General features: G+C 32.0%; 1 protein-coding gene across 1 annotated transcript in view; it reads left to right on the top strand.

Annotated features, from left to right (window-relative positions):
- The window catches only part of LOC137615186 (uncharacterized protein C15orf61), a 549,979-nt gene that overhangs the window by 334,925 nt on the left and 207,554 nt on the right, over positions 1–7,500 (top strand). The window lies entirely within an intron of this gene.

The following is a 7,500-nucleotide window of genomic DNA, read 5'->3' as shown; positions in this document are numbered from 1 at the left end:
ATTTTTTTTATGAAACAAAAACAAGTTATTTGTAATATAGATTTTCACTTCCTTTCACTTGGTTTGAAAGAACGATGAGATAGGTAATTAAGAATCTATAGAAATAATGAATCTTTGAAAATAAATCTTATACTTAAAAGCAGGTAACTTCCCTGCCAAGAAAAAATAAATCCCGAATTGTCCTAAGAACAAAAACAACAACAACAACAGCAACAAATGAAGCATTTTCTATTCCACTGAAGGATACTTGTCCTTACTCGTGTCTGGGGTATAGCCAGTTTTCAAAGATCTGGTTACATCAGGATGAGAGACAATATCTTCTCTAATTCCACAGGTCATCGGTCTGTGTATCCAGGAGGCAAATGCTTTTGTCGACTTATCTTGTTCTCGTGGATTAAGTTTAGTTCAAAAGAAAAAAAAAAATTAGTCTGACCGAAGATAAACGGCGTTTTGTGACCTCAAGAGAGGTCAGTACTTACGCCTAATAAAGATTATTTGTTCTCGTTCTAAGAATGTTCAGCTATTTTGCCTGTTTTGATATTTTTTTTTTTTCAAGATTTAATGAAAGTGATGAAACTATAATCGGTAACGACTCAAATTGATCATTATCACTTTCAATTACGGAAATATTACAATTTTTTTCTTTCAGTATTTTACATATAATAGTTTCGAATATAATAGTGATGAGGGTCATGAATGTGGTGTTATTATGGAACATGTGTTCTCCACTCATTTTATCATGTCCTCATAATTAAAGCCAATAATGTTGTCAACACTAATGTACAGACATTTGTGATAGTAATATTAGTATTGATAATGGTAAGAGTGATAGCAGTAGGTCAACAATATTGATATGACATTACTAATAGTAGTGAATGTAGAGAATAAAAAAAAACTGAAAGCAACATAAACTAGTCTTATTTAGTGTTAACTTAGCCAAGTGTATCATCCTATAACCTTCTGCAACCAGTTTTGGAAGGGGGTGTTTACTAAATGGTCTTTGCAAGGGCAATTCATTTCTACCTTTACCAGGTCTCTCTCTCTCTCTCTCTCTCTCTCTCTCTCTCTCTCACCAGCATATACCTTCAAAAGAAAAACTAGTTTGAGAGAGAGAGAGAGAGAGAGAGAGAGAGAGAGAGAGAGAGAGAAATCACATTTCAGCAAATTAAGAGATATTTCGACCACATCCGTTCTCTCTCTCTCTCTCTCTCTCTCTCTCTCTCTCTCTCTCTCTCGTGCCAAACTAGTTTTTTTTAGAGGTATATGCTTGTATAAACAAGTGTGTGTGTGTGTGAGAGAGAGAGAGAGAGAGAGAGAGAGAGAGAGAGAGAATCACATTTCAGCAATTTAAGAGATATTTCGACCACATCCGTTCTCTCTCTCTCTCTCTCTCTCTCTCTCTCTCTCTCTCTCGTGCCAAACTAGTTTTTCTTTTAGAGGTATATGCTTGTATAAACAAGTGTGTGGTGAGAGAGAGAGAGAGAGAGAGAGAGAGAGAGAGATAGAGAGAGAGAGAGAGAATCACATTTCAGCAATTTAAGAGATATTTCGAACCACATCCGTTCTCTCTCTCTCTCTCTCTCTCTCCTCTCTCTCTCTCTCTCTCGTGCCAAACTAGTTTTTCTTTTAGAGGTATATGCTTGTATAAACCAAGTGTGTGTGTGTGTGTGAGATGAGAGAGAGAGAGAGAGAGGAGAGAGAGAGAGGGAATCACATTTCAGCAATTTAAGAGATATTTCTACCACATTCGTTGTGCATTACATTTGCGTATATATAATTGTATACAAACAGGTATAACTTTCTATAAGTAAACATAATAGGTATTCTATAAATGATATCAGATCATCGCATTTATACATCTATCAAGTGAATATTTAGTTTAACAAACAAATGCTTCACTTGTTTATTATTGCAACGTAGTAAATTATATTTTTTTATCGAAATAATCTCTTCATTACTATATTACCTCTGAAAGGTTGGGAGTAAGTTAAGTACACTTATTTTTACAAGTTTAGTCATTCAAATTGTTAAGGTTTTAATTTAAATGCCTTTTTTAATTGTATTCTCTCTCTCTCCTCTCATCTCTCTCTCTCTCTCTCTCTCTCTCTCTCTCTCTCTATCAGTTGGCATAAAGTTTATTTCTCGGCTTCAGAAACAAAAGTGATACCTAATATCTACCAATTTTGGTTTTTTTTTCTTTTTTTTTTTGGAAAAATACAGAATTGTGGGAAGGTAATCCCAATGTATGTGCGGAATTCCAACGTTTTGCTATTTTCTTGCAAAATTTAGCAACACTGTAAAAAAGAAATCCACCAAATAAATCCTGAAATGCAGTTAGCACTGAGGTTCCAACGTCAATCATTTTGCCATTCCCACCGTCGTACGATATGAACTTTTACTTATTATTTAGTTCCACATGTGACTGGTACGTTTGAAACCTGGCACAAAGATTGTTTTTTATGTAGGAGTGGCACTGTCCATTATAAAGTCTCAATTATTCAGTATGACATTTGCCAATTATAAACTAAGTTAGTTGATAGATATTCTTTGTTTGTTAGATTTTGTTGGATTCTAGTTTTCGTTATACAGATTCATCTGTTGTTAATGGTATTAATATTATTACCATTGCTATTATCATCAATTACTATTATTTTTCTATATGTTTTATCTGTTATTTATTTATGTATGATCAAATCTAGCTATCATGAAACAGGATGAAGTTATATAAAAAATGAGAAAACATGACAATAATGATAAATAGTATATGAAACAATAAGAAGAGATTCTAGATCAGGTCGAGTATTATTATACGAAAAGTTAACTTAGCACAGAACACAATTCTTTTTGGCGAAAGAGTAAAATTTAAAAAAAAAAATGGGATTGCAGCAAAGAACAAAAATATAGTAACGCATAAAATCAATTGAGAAAAAAATGTATGAAAAAAAAGTCTATAGAATATTATTTCGCCATACATCAAATGGAGATTCTGACTTCACAGTCAAATCCAGTTTGATCCCTATTCTCATAAGAGTGAATCAGTGGTCCCTTTTACAATCCAATTCGGAGAATGTGCATTGATAGAGAACCAGCAGAATTGCGTATTGACTGAGTGACATATATATTACTCCTCTCCTCTCTCTCTCTCTCTCTCTCTCCTCTCTTTCTCCTCTCTCTCTCTCTCTCTCTCTCTCCTCTCTCTCTCTCCTCTCCCCAAATATTTGATGTAACATGTTTGGAATATATATATATATTATATATATATATATATTTATATATGTATATATATTACACAATATATATGTGTGTATATTTATATATATATATATTATATATATATAAAATATATATGGTTGTGTGTGTGTATATACAGCGTGTATATATATAATTTTAACCAATTATTAGTATTGATTACTGACTCATATAAGATTGTATTGCAAGGGGAAAGTGTAACGAAAGCGGTTAAAGGCAGAGATATATTACATTGCTAAGGATTACAATATATCATCGTATACTTTAAATCTAATAGATTAGGTGATCGATATCTAATAGATATTTTTGCTGTTGAATGTGGCCTTTTGAGTGTTAGATGAAGTTGAAAGATTTAACATTTTCTACACATAAAGAATTCTTTTGTAAAGAATGTTCGGATGATATTCAGATTTCCAATCATATCATATTTTTCACTTTCATAGTTTAAACTAACTTCAATAATTGCGTGCTGGCCTTAACATAGATTCATTTATTTATGCTTACTGTAATTGCCTCTCCCTTAATAGTTATTTCACTTATAATTAGAATCGCCATTGTTCATCTATCTGATTGGTTATCGGTAATAGTTTTTAATTGGAATAATATTGACTATTTTTATTGCAATTTATGGCATATTTAGCGTAGTTTGAATACAAGAAAAGATTGGCTTGGTAAGACTTAATAGGAAAATGGCATTAATTTTATTTAGTAATTCTCTCTCTCTCTCTCTCTCTCTCTCAGTCTCTCTCTCTCTCTCTTGTATCTATATATATCCTTATATATACGTATATATACTGTATATATATATATATATATATATATTTTATATATATATATAACATATATTTAATCTATATACTGTACATATACACACAAATATTTGTTTATCTACTCTACCTATATATATATAATATATATGTGTGTGTATATATATATATATGCATATATATACTGTGTATATATATATACTGTATATATATATATATATATATATACTGTGTATATATATATACTGTATATATATATATATATATATACTGTATATATATATAATATTGAGAGAGAGAGAGAGAGAGAGAGAGAGAGAGAGATAAATATTAGTGTTCAATATGTAACAGTATATAAATTATCTATATGTGTATGTATATGTATGTATATATATATATATATAATATACATATACATATACACTTTTGTGTATTGAAAGGGTTACATATAGAAAGAGGGACAAATAAAAAAATCATAAGATTGACATGCGTATTCCTTAATAAAGTTAGGGATTTTATTATCTATATCCAAAAAGGTTTTCCTATATCAGACAGGTTTAATACTAAAACTTTTTTAGGTTACTTTCCTACCGGTTGTATGTGTAGGCAAAGACAAAATGAGCCGTAACCAGAGAGAGGGATGCAAAGTAGTACTGTCTGGCCAGTCAAACGACCCGAATAACTTTCAAGCAGTAGTATCTCACCGGGTGCTAATCTACTACCTGTGACCTTGCTACCTTTTTATATGAAAAAAGGCCAAAGAGACGGCGCCCAAACGAAAGGGGAAGGAAGCGAGAGTAAATTTATGTGTTATGAAAAAGAATTGATGATGGTGAATTTGAAAACTTGTGAAATGAAAAAAAAAAAAAAAGCTTAGTCTGTGAGTCATGCGGATCCCAGACAGTCTGGAAAGCTTATGTTCGAACGGATTTTAGGTTGTGTTTTGAGCAAAGGGTATTGTTTCTTATATAAATGTTTGAGTGTGTGTTTCTCTTTTCCTAGCTCATTCATTTACGGAAAGACTACGAGAGGGATTTACTTGAAATTTTCAGGAGAGATGCTCCGATACACATGGACCGCACAAGATCAAAGCCAAGGTTAGAGTAACTGGAAAGGTCAGAATCGTTTTTTTAGGGTAAACTCCGTAAAATATTATCCGCTTTACCCGAAACAGACTAAAATCTTCATTTTCCGGTGTCGAAAATATAATTATATATAAATCACTCTTGTGAAAATGCATAGCTTTGAAGATTAGCAGATTCAAAGTTCAGTGGGTCGAATTTTTCAGTCACCAAATTACAGAGGGCTATAACTCAAAACGAGTACAGGTACATATTGGCAGATAGAAAACTACATATGAGCTTTAAAATGACACCATGACCTTTGACCTTTTGTGACTTTGAAAATTCAAATTCAAAATCACCTGATTTCTTCAAGGTTCAGGATCACCCTCCTTAAAGTTTTTATACTTTATATAGGAATATTTATTTTGGTGTAGTTGCTGTTCTTGAAATATTTTTTTCTCTATCCTCACTGGGCTATTTTCCAGTTGAGCCCATGGGCTTATAGCATCCTGATTTTCCAATTACGGTTGTAGCTTAGCGAGTAATAATAATTATATTGACGGATACTGCAACTCTACAAAAACATTTAGATCAATGGTAGTGTTTTCGTGAAGGATCACGTGCGAGGGAAGAGTTGGCCATGTCAGACGCTGTTTGTTGAGATTACTGTGAATATGCTATATTTTCCTTTTTAAAGGATGTCTTTTGAGAATAAGAAAGCAGCAGTTACTGGTCACATTCTACCTTTTATTTTTTGAACAGACATTAGAAAAACCGAAAAACTAATTTTAGCATCTGTAAGACATGCTCAGTTACTTTTATCCTCCTGGAGTGTTTATAAGAATGATGAGATGGAGTCTCCCCTATATGATGAAGAGCAAGTGTCTGGTTATATATATATATATATATATATATACATGGGTATCATATATATGTGTGTGTGTGTTTGTGTGTGTGTATCCCACTTCGCGCTGAATGAAAAACACTCAGAAAACAACAATTTCCCACAAATATCCCAAACTAGCGTGTTTATAGTTAGAAAAGGTGGAGTCAGTGAGAAATGTTGAATCTCTGTGTGCGAATCTAAATATGTAGTCGTCCTTTCTGATGGGTAGCATACACTAGAAATATCAAAAAGTTAAACCTATAGAAAAGTAACCCTAATCTGTTCTTTCTTAACACGAAATATGTACTGCTGTAAACACACACACACACACACACTCATTTTCTTATGTATACGAACGCAGTCACACTATTGCAAAAAGTTATAGACCCATAAATGTAGATATAGAAACCAGTATTCTCACCCAGGTTCATTCAACTTATTGACGTCATACAGTAGATGCGTATATACGTACACTAAAACTCATGCGTCCTGTTCAAAATTTAATTTTTTTTTTCTGTTAAACAACCATACGGTGTCTATGCTACCGTCAATAGGCTTAGGAGGACATGATGAGGATGATGATGATGATGATGATGATATATATATATATATATATTATGTATATATATACACATGTATGTATATAGATAGATAGATAGATAGATATATATTATATATAGATATATATCTATAGATATATATAGAAATATATATATATATATATATATATAAATATATATATATATATATATATATAGAGAGAGAGAGAGAGAGAGAGAGGGAGAGAGACATATATATAAATATATTATAGATATGTATATATACATATATATATAGTGTGTGTGTGGTGTGTGTGTGTGTATGGGTGTGTGTGTATGGGTGTGTGTGTGTGTGGATAAAGTGTGCTTAAATGCATGCTTATCTTGTATTAATAATAATGATAATAATAATAATAATAATAATAATAATAATAAAATGATAATGTATACATACAATCATGCACTTAATATAGTGCTCCAAAAAATCACACCTGCAAGATTCTAAGTATAAAACATTTATCATTGAAATCATTTATCATCAACATTGAGCCATTTAGCTGTATAAGAAAACATATAAAAACATGTTAATAACTATCTTCAAATAATACAGAACATTTTTGTATTATTAACACGAGATTAACCTGACATGCTGTATTATAATATTTGCATGAAGCGGGTGATTAAACTGATATTGTGTAGATGAGAGCAAGATATGAAGGCCCGCCACGTGTGACCTTATAAGGTAAAGGTTAGTTGTATGAAAGGGATGTTAAAGAGGCAAGATTTTGCTGTGTGTGTGTGGTTGAGAGAGAGAGAGCGAGAGAGAGAGAGAGAGAGAGAGATATTTTGTGGATTCCAATTTTTCTCTTATCCTGGAAACTAGTGTCAGGTAACAGTTCAGGTTTAAGATGAATCAAGGGGAGAGAGAGAGAGAGAGAGAGAGAGAGAGAGAGATAGATTTGCGGATTCCAACTTTTCTCTTTTATCCGGGAACT

Source organism: Palaemon carinicauda, chromosome 21, assembly GCF_036898095.1.
Source record: "Palaemon carinicauda isolate YSFRI2023 chromosome 21, ASM3689809v2, whole genome shotgun sequence".
Lineage (NCBI taxonomy): Eukaryota > Metazoa > Arthropoda > Malacostraca > Decapoda > Palaemonidae > Palaemon > Palaemon carinicauda.
The sequence above is the reverse complement of the archived record's forward strand: the minus strand, read 5'-3'. Positions and strand labels throughout refer to the sequence as shown.